Here is a 9,595-nt window from a genome sequence, read left to right on the forward strand (position 1 = left end):
CTCAATTACACTATTGTGTTTAATTATTTGATATCAGCGAAACTAAAAGACATTCTAAAGATAAGTGAATAAGATTGGGACGTGTAATTACTATTGGTTCTATGTAATATGTACGGATTATTGAGAACCAATCGAAGGGTTGTGGATCCAAACATAACGTTTGTAAATTTAAGAGTGTAGTCGACTTTTTTCATGTATGTTAAACACTAATGGAAAATGAGAAAATATCAAGTTCCCCGTGCGATAAACAGTTGCCGTTACATAGATCGATAGATTTAACTATTAAACATTGTATTTGCTAAGAATATATATAAAACAATCAAAAGGTGTTCAACAAGTGGACAAGTTAATATAAGGTAGTGTGCATACGCACATGATTTCAATATGTAATAAAAGAGAGCATACAAACTTTACATAATAGTATAAACAATTCTAGGAAATGTTTGCGCCGACATACGCAAATTGTCAGGTTAACATACCCCAGATACTTCTGCCTTTATTGTAGATGTGTGATTCCATTATTTAGAAAAAAAGTTTTTTCCAATGAGTGTGATGCAAAAGAACCTGGCAATAACTTTCAAACTTAGGACGCAGATGAAATACTGGACTGTGTATTTAATTTGCACATAACGGATAAAGAGTTTATAGAAAGAATATCGACATTAAAATCAGTTAAGGCTGTGGGCGGACTGATGAAGCCAATATATTTCAAAACCTGGTTTAAGCAGTTGCTACTTAACATAAAACTATTATTAAATAAGATCAGTTTTTTCTGAATCATGTTATATAGCATGGACGAAATTGACATGTACATTTTTATGACGAGGTAAACTTGTTATGCTGAAGTAAATAGTAAATTGCGCGAATCATTTAGGTCGGATTCCAGCAGGATAGATAATGCGTATATGGTTTAGAAAAAAAGAAGCCCTTATATGTAGCATATAAAGATTTCAATAAGTTTTTTTATTCTATTTTGAGGTCAACATTTTACGAGATTCTGAGAACAAGAGTAATTAATGGTTATTACTTTGAATCTATACGGGAATTGTTTTATTCAGTTAAAGCGTGTGTCAATACATCTGAAGACTCTTCAAATTATTATGCATGCCCAATCGGATTACGTCCGAGCTGTAGCTTAAGTCCGAAGCAAAAAAAACATCAAACAATAAAAAAAATTAAACTGTAATTCAATTTGTCTCACGCGGTTTGAGTTGTTCATTAATAGGCCATACGTTTTTTTTAAGAATAAAACAATATGGATCCAATTGTTCAATATTTTATGAAACTATCTTTATTAATATTTTCCAATGATGTAGCCCTAATGTCCGAAAATTTTAGTGGGTTGAAAAAGCAACTCAATTTGTTGAACGATTTATGTAATAGTACGAAACTAAAAGTCACGATGGATTAACAAAAGTGGTTGTGTTTAAAAAAAAAAGTAGAAAGATAGAAACGGCTGAAAATGGCTTAATTATAATAAAATGCTAGATATACAAATTGGCATGTCAGGATGAATTTTTGCAAATATATTATCTATGCATAAGATAGTGAGTATTTAATAAAATTGTTTATGTCTAGAGCAACTACGATTCATGCCATACTCTATTTTAAAATTAGTGACGCTAAAATCTGCTCCGTTTATCAAGTGGGTCAGAAATATTGATCATAACAACCGCAATTAGGTCATATATTGAAAACATTTAGAGGTTTGTAAACGATTGTTTAAATTGCCTACTCATTTATGTTATTATGAAGTTTGAGCTAACGTCAACAGGTATATATCCTTTTTATGTTGAGTCTTTTATAAGATATCTAAAGTACTGGTTAAGAAAACATTGTACTGATAATGTTAAATAATACATATGTCATAAAATGATATGAAATATTTCGCTTCTATGATAATAATGGATATACATTGGTTTCAAATATAAGAATACATGTGTTTTTAAAAGGATTCGGATATGTATGTGAGCGACAAAGTGTCACACGCGCTAAGTTTAAATTTTGCGATTTATTCATAGGGACTTTATTAGAAATTTAATTTGAGTACTTAATCAATTTTAGCATGCATTACCGGATATTTGATTTTTCGGTGGACATTTAGTGTAAAACTTAGACGTACATCTTTAAGAAGAAGACGATCTATTTCAAAGTTAAACAAGAAACACACAGCGAATATGCTTTGGAATACGGCTTAAATATACGAGAAATCTGGCATTCTTGAATTGAGAATATGCGTTGTGTGTTGTTTCTTCGATTTCAACAACAAAAAATGATTTCTTATTTTGTTATAATAATAATGCGTAAACTCACAAAAGGGACTCAATTAGTATTTTATATAAATAATATATATTTAACAGTAATTTATTATTTACATCACACCAAAAAATAACATTTTTGTTTCTAATCAACCTACTTTATAGAAGTACGATTCATTGAGAAACGATTATCTCACTGGTTCTGTTCTGTTTGCTACAACTTAGCAGTAAATAAAGAAAAATCTGATACAGCCTACATGCAATCAATTTTTACATGTGTGGGAATATACACATATCAATCAAATTCGTTTTACATCAATATTCTGCGCAATATTTCATCACTATCACGATAATTTACAGCGCTACCTTCAATAAACATCCTTTGAATTACTTCTCTCAGTATCTCAATCTGCCGCATACATATCGCCTGCAGGATTATATCCGTGTCATCATACTCATCGTTCTCATCCATACATCGCGCGTGTCTGTTTAGCCACTCCAGCTCCAGCATCTCCAGCTCTGTCCTTCTGCTGTTTAACCACAGAAGCGGTTCTGGGTAACATATAATGGCCTGTCGTATCCTTGGCAACCGAAGTATCACCCTCGTACCTTCTTCCATCATGTCCTTGATATATTCTACCCATTTACGCCGCTGTTCATCCTGCAATCCACACGCTACCATCGGATTACATTACGGAATCATGTAGTATGACAGCTGTTTACATGATATTACAGTTCTAAGTATTCCCTGTGCGTCATGCAACCAATTGATCAAATTACAATCTTGAAACATAGCGGGTGAATTGCTTTCAGCTTGTCAAAATATAATATTTTTCAACACATAGGACGTTATTTCTTTATTGTTAGGTTTCAGTACTTCTTTTACGACCATTTTCAGAATAACATACACTTTTGCCTGAGTGCCGTTAAGATTGTGAACGAGTTCCGTTTCACCTATATTAAAGCAAATCCTCCACTCTAAATGTTCATATTCACTACCTTTAAATCCTACGGGCGTAAGAAAAGATTCTGATGATACAACTTTCTGCACGACATCCGGTGGCGGCCAATGTCGAGATCGTTGAGCCCATCTCTGCAGGATGGAGGGACTTTGACAGCTCATTGCATGCACTACGTCAATAATTATTCCACCTCATCCTAACGTCGGTAGTGAAGGCCCCGCGCGTTCCCGATGAAATAACCCAACTTTTGGGTTTTGCCTCTTCATCAAGAAATAACTGACTGCTTAGCAAAGCGTTCCCTTTTCCGCCAAGACACAGAGCATTATAAATTTCAGTAGAACATGTGCCAGATAGTCCCTCCAGTAACAGCTTACAGTGCCCTGGGTATGCACGTGTATCCATCCTGAACACTTCTATATCGTCTGGAATGGTGTGTAGATCGACCACAGCTTCCACACCACAGGCACTGTTATGCACGAATAAACGATCAAGGTCGCTTTCTAGTAAGCAAGCCAGACCCTCGGCCTTACTGCCTGCTGTGATGACAGTTTTAATATTACTATGTATATTTTTAGCTCTTGCGGTAAACAGCATGTCATTTACCCTCACCTTCTCAACACGTCTCCATCTGATTTCCTCTCCGTACCCCAGCCGGGACATTATATTGCAGACTTCCACGGACACATCTTCCACATAATTCTGAAAATGAACAGAATAAAAATAGGGCATTGTGTTTAAACATCATGCTATTTATTGTTTTCATATTCCAACATTGCCCAGTTCGCTTTTATAATAGTATACACATTGTGATAAATGTGTTATCGTTCCTAATGCACATATCATAGAGCGATAAATAGAATACTTAAATATAAATTAACAAATAATTTTCTCGCACCAATACACATTTATAAAATTATCACTTTTTAAAATTGTATTGTGCGCTATCAAAACAAGACCAATATATAAAAAACATTCAATTAATAATTAATAAAAGGTATTTTAAACTATTTATGATATAATATCAATAAATCTAAATGTGTACAAAGTGATAACGCAAGCCTTAAGCAGGGAACCTAGATTGCATCACATTTACGGCAATGATCTTGTTTGCATTACAGATTTGTGTTAATGAAATTAATGCCCCAGCTTTGCTTCGTATTTCACCTAATTCAAACGTATAGAAACGCAAAGACATTTAATATAATGTGTATTGAGTCCTCAAGCATTTCGACTTAAATCTTTTAAATGTGATGCGTACGCCACAATAGTTAATGATTTGCTCACTTTCGGGATTTTCTCGTTGAAAATTATAATCGTACCGCGACGACGCAAGTTTGTTAACATGCACCTTGATGATTGAGGATAACAGTTGAGACTGTTCAAACGCTCTTCGGACCAGATGTCATAGTGAATAAAGAATACATTATATACGATGACATACATACGTGTTAAATATGACTTAATCCGGCGCTCATTGTGCGTGTATTTGTAAAGTGCATGCACTCTCAGTTTCTACGCCTTCGCATTACACGAATGTCTAAGTGAGGCCGAAACACGTTCGTGACTTTTTCCCATTAAAATCAGTTAATCAAAAACATTTTACAACCAAGTCGGCGCAAGCCAATACCTGCCGAGTCAGCCTTACCATGGCTTCTGTTAGAAACTGTGTATGCAGCATATATGTTTGCCAGTTACAATGATAAAAGATGTCAGTTAATTAAAGTTTAATTTCAGCATTTACATTTTAATAAAGACCGTAAACAGTTTCATGGAATAAATATAAGTGTGCAGCCTCGACAGAGTTAAAGCAGCAATTTTTATGAGTTATGTATTTTTATAACTTAGTTCACACTATTTCAGGAATGAAATCGAATTATTTTTCGAATGTAATGAATAAACAACGCTATTTCTCCACAATTATCTGAGACACTAAATTATTTGATCAAAACATTCTATTCTATGAAACGAATTAATACGTTACGAATGTATACGCCCTCGGGCCGTTATGTCGGCAGAGGGCCGATTAGAGACGTCCGGCCCAGCTCTGCCGTGTGTTATTATCAAAATATAATTATTTCTTTATGAAGGTACTAAGACCATTTACTTATATATTAGATAGCATGTCATGAAAAATCACTCTGCTAAAACTGCAAGTAATCCTTAGAGGTAAATATCAGAGGCGATGAACTACCGAAATAGTATTAGACCGTTTTGGCTCAATGCCAGTGTACGGAAATAGCCATAAAGGTACAGGCGGTCGATTATTACACACTATAGTGATGTCAAAGTTATGCATACCCGTCGCTGTTCTTAATATGAACAAAACACATGATTCTGTCTGCGGGCTCGGATATAATTGACACGATTATATATATACAGGTTGAGCGAATCGGAATTAATTAATGCCACCGACAGTTCGTTGTTAGCCATAAGTGTAGAACAGGAGTTGTGTACAGGCGAGCTGTTCTCTTGTGGAATTTGTGAGGACAGTTGCGATAGGAAAGCCAACTTGAAGCGTCATTTGAAGACACATGATGATGGATGCATAACGTCTTCAGTGTGCACTCAGTTTTTTAAGACTGAGGAAGATAAAAGGAAACACGTTGAGGAGAAGCAAAGCCCAATCATGTGCGAAAGCTGTGGACATATTTTTCCAGTAGAAATAACAGATTCGGTTCTGTGTCTCATACGTTAAGTTTTATCGCATGAAAACCATTCACCCAAATATAAAAATAATACTAAATGGCGAATAGTATTATTATAATGTGTTGGCAGTCTACCCTCTGACCGTAACCGTGTGTATTTCAAATAGCTTTCCGTGTGTCAATCTTTTCCTACCCTTTCAAAACACTTGCTAAAATAAACAGCAATTGCTTGTGTGAGTTTCTTTACATATGAGGAACCTAATATGTCACCTAATCGGTATGCTTTAAATCTTCACACTAAACTATAAAAGATCTGCACGATGCCAACTTGTCTTTTGAGGAGTATTGACCTTTTTGCGTTTTGGAGTTGTGCGGGTGATGAAGATTTGAGAACCCATTACTTCAATAGTTCCTCCCCCCCCCATTCTCCAATCTAATGGGAATTATCCCTTTGTGGGACTTTTACTGGTATTTTAGATTTCGCTATGAAGAACTAGTTCAATATAATTATTTTAAGGTCTGGCACTTGTGGCCTTTTTCTCTGTTATCAAATAGTAACATAATGATAGGAAATTAGGTAAAATATTTGGGTTTACTTTATGTAAGAAATATTGAAAATTTTATCAATGCCGAGTATACATGACAGTCACAAAGTGAGATTTTAACTATTTAGATATGGTGTATGTTTAACAACAAAAGGGGGTCGACGCTGTTGACATAAGGATTTGAGCGGTGGTGTGTGTTTGCCTTGAGCACACAAAGTTGCATTGATCATACGAAGCGTGCATCGGGAAACACACTGCATGTAAAAACTTGAACAATTTAATCTATCCAGTCCCATGATGCAATTCAAACAACCAGCAATAAGCGCGCATAGAATCGACCAATCAAATATGTTATAAAAAATTTATTATTTTATGTTTATGTGTAGTTCGATAGAACGAGATGTTTGGTGTGGAAACGACGGTTAGACAGCGTTTAGACTTGGAGGCGTACGGAGCGAGAAGGATACGATCATGTAGCTATCAGACTGTATTTGTATAACTGAAAATATTAAGTATGTTAGACATTAAATTGGACTAGAAACTGATATATGGTGTTGTTGAATATTTCATCCCACATTACGCAGAGAAATTAACATTAATAGAAAGGGACGGACTTGTCCCATGCGCGATACAGCAAAATGGTAGTTAATGCAAATCCCGTCATCATGACAATATGCGCATGACGAGAAATCGAATGATAGGCTACATACTAGTAATTCAAGAGAAATGAATGTTATTAGTAACTGTGTGTCAACCATGAATGATGAACGATTACGTGACAGAATTGACCTCCGTTATCGAAGTATCGCCATACCCAGCATGTGTTAGGAACGACTGCACTACCATATTATATAACACTTTCAGTCTGACTTGCCCTTGAGTGATGACTGTAAAGGCTGGTGTGTCTTATAACGCGTTCAGTCTCTGACTTAATCAGGAGGAACGACCCGATAGAGTACTGCGTCTGGAAATGCTTTCAGTCTTTGGCTAAACCGTGAGTGAGGAGTGAACATGCAGGTGTGTCTGGGAACGCATCAGTCTTTGACTTTCCAGCACATTACAACTGCAAGGCCGATGTGTCTAAGAACGCTGTCAGTCCCTGACTTACCCATAAGACACGACTGTAAAGGCAATTGTTTCTTATCCGGGAACGCTTTTAGTTTTTACGTTCTCATGAATGAAAGTAGACTGCACATACTTTCAGTTTCTGACTTACCTACAAAAAATCTGTCGTACAGGCTGTTTTGATTGGGAAAACGTTCAATCCCCGAGTTGCGACTGCACAGGTTCTTTGTCCGGGACCGCTTTCAAACCTTGACGTACATCTGAGTGACGAAAGACTGTACATACTGACTGTGTCGGAGAAAGCTCTTTGACATTAACTTACCCCAGCGTTACGATTGCACATATTGTTATGGATGGGTTACGCATGCAGTCCCTAACTTACCCGAGAGTGACGGCTGTTCAGGCTGCTCGACATTGGAACTCTTTCAAATTCTGACATGCTACAATCGGCGCCCCCTTCTTGCATTTTCAGTCGGCTGCAAGTACACATTTATGTTAACATTTAAATGAAGTTAAATGGGAAGATGTCGATAACTCAGAAGTTTAAATGTTAGCCAAAACATTTCGATGCTTAAGAAATCGATCTTATTGTAGGTTATCGATCTGTGGGCTTGAGTAATTATGATAATCTGGAAGAGCATCTAAACGTTTCCAATTCATTGTATTATTACGATTTTAATAATGCTTTAAAGTTCCGTCTTGTACACAATGATTTAACAATAAACACATGAAATTTCCCATTCGTAGTTAAATTCTTTGTTTCTATGCGTGTTTATACTTAAATAAGTATATACAAGTGCGGCGTGTTGTCGTCACATTCATCGATATTTGATAAAACAGTTACATTCACATATTCAGCAACTCAAACACGTATGACAAAACACTCTTACGTTTGAGTAGAAATTGGAATTTCTTAGTCGTATTTTAATAAACATAGCTTTGAAATTGATGTTGTACTTTCGATTTCAAAATCATATCACCAGTAATATTAAAAGAAAATTGTCTTTTAGCGAAAATTTACATTAAATAAATTTAATATTCGTGTGTGATGGGAAACGCTTTATTAAAAAATAGCTCATTAAGTAAGCATTAACAATACTGCGCAAGTTAACAAATTACTAATACACTTACTGCCAGTGGTATCGCTCGAGAAAGGTTCAATTATACCACACAATCGAGTCCTAGAAGGCTGTTATCTCTAAATAAATGAATATCCTGTGGGGCTTTAGATAGCGTTAGCGGAGGTATTCACGTCTAGATCACTTAAATATGATGAAGTTACAAACTTTGATAAAACATTGCGCTGAAACGGGTTACATTCCGCTAGAAAACGACCGAAAAAAAGAAGGAACAATAAGAGTTGAGTTTGATTTGTAACGGTTTCTTTCTCGCAAATGATATGACATACTTTTTATTGTTTAAATCTATACAGCTTATAATGTTCTTTCAAAAAAGGAATCATTATGAGGGTCTTTATGTGCAACATTTTGCTTTTTTTCGTTTGAAGTTTTCGCTTTTACATTGATTTCACGTGACTTTGAGGGATTCATAATTGAACGTTTATGAATTTAAACACACCGGTGTGTGGTGCTTTTCTTCAAATACCTCTTTAAAATTATTTTTCTTAAAATTTTCAACTTGTGCATAAAACACAGTTGCTGCTTATGGCAATTTGAAATACATAGGAATTACTTTATTTAGTAAGCCTGTGTTCTTGGCCAATCAATGCGATGTGTAACGCATTCATATACAGGCATATACTGCACGCAACGTGAATGTTTGAAACCGATTTCAGGCGTATTCAATGATTTATTCTTAAACCTTAATATAGCGGCACACAATGCAAGAAAAACTGTCTTTTATCGACAAAAGATTTTTGCAAATGTATTTCAATATCTTTAGATATTTGCAAAAAAAGTTATTGACGGTGTGTTTATATTCTTTCCAACCCGAACACGTGTAAACCCCTGTACACCCCATTGATCATGCACCCTGTAAATAATTAACAGTGAAATTCAGACTATTACCTACCAGACAACTTAATTAGGAGAGAGACTGTGTTGGGAAGCCTGATCGTTTCGTATTCGATCGGCCATGCGCGATACCCATGCCTTTAGCAA

The 9,595-nt window shown here is 35.5% G+C and overlaps 1 long non-coding RNA gene across 1 annotated transcript; it reads right to left on the minus strand.

Moving 5' to 3' along the window:
• Window positions 1–289: 289 nt before the first annotated feature.
• Window positions 290–8,725, minus strand: LOC127836504 (uncharacterized). The gene is made up of 3 exons (XR_008028798.1): window positions 8,607–8,725; window positions 7,858–7,951; window positions 290–3,919 (listed from the first exon to the last, which is right to left on the minus strand). It is a non-coding gene; the product is annotated as an uncharacterized LOC127836504 (long non-coding RNA).
• Between the last annotated feature and the right edge of the window lie 870 nt (window positions 8,726–9,595).

The sequence above is a fragment of the Dreissena polymorpha genome, chromosome 6 (assembly GCF_020536995.1).
Source record: "Dreissena polymorpha isolate Duluth1 chromosome 6, UMN_Dpol_1.0, whole genome shotgun sequence".
NCBI lineage: Eukaryota > Metazoa > Mollusca > Bivalvia > Myida > Dreissenidae > Dreissena > Dreissena polymorpha.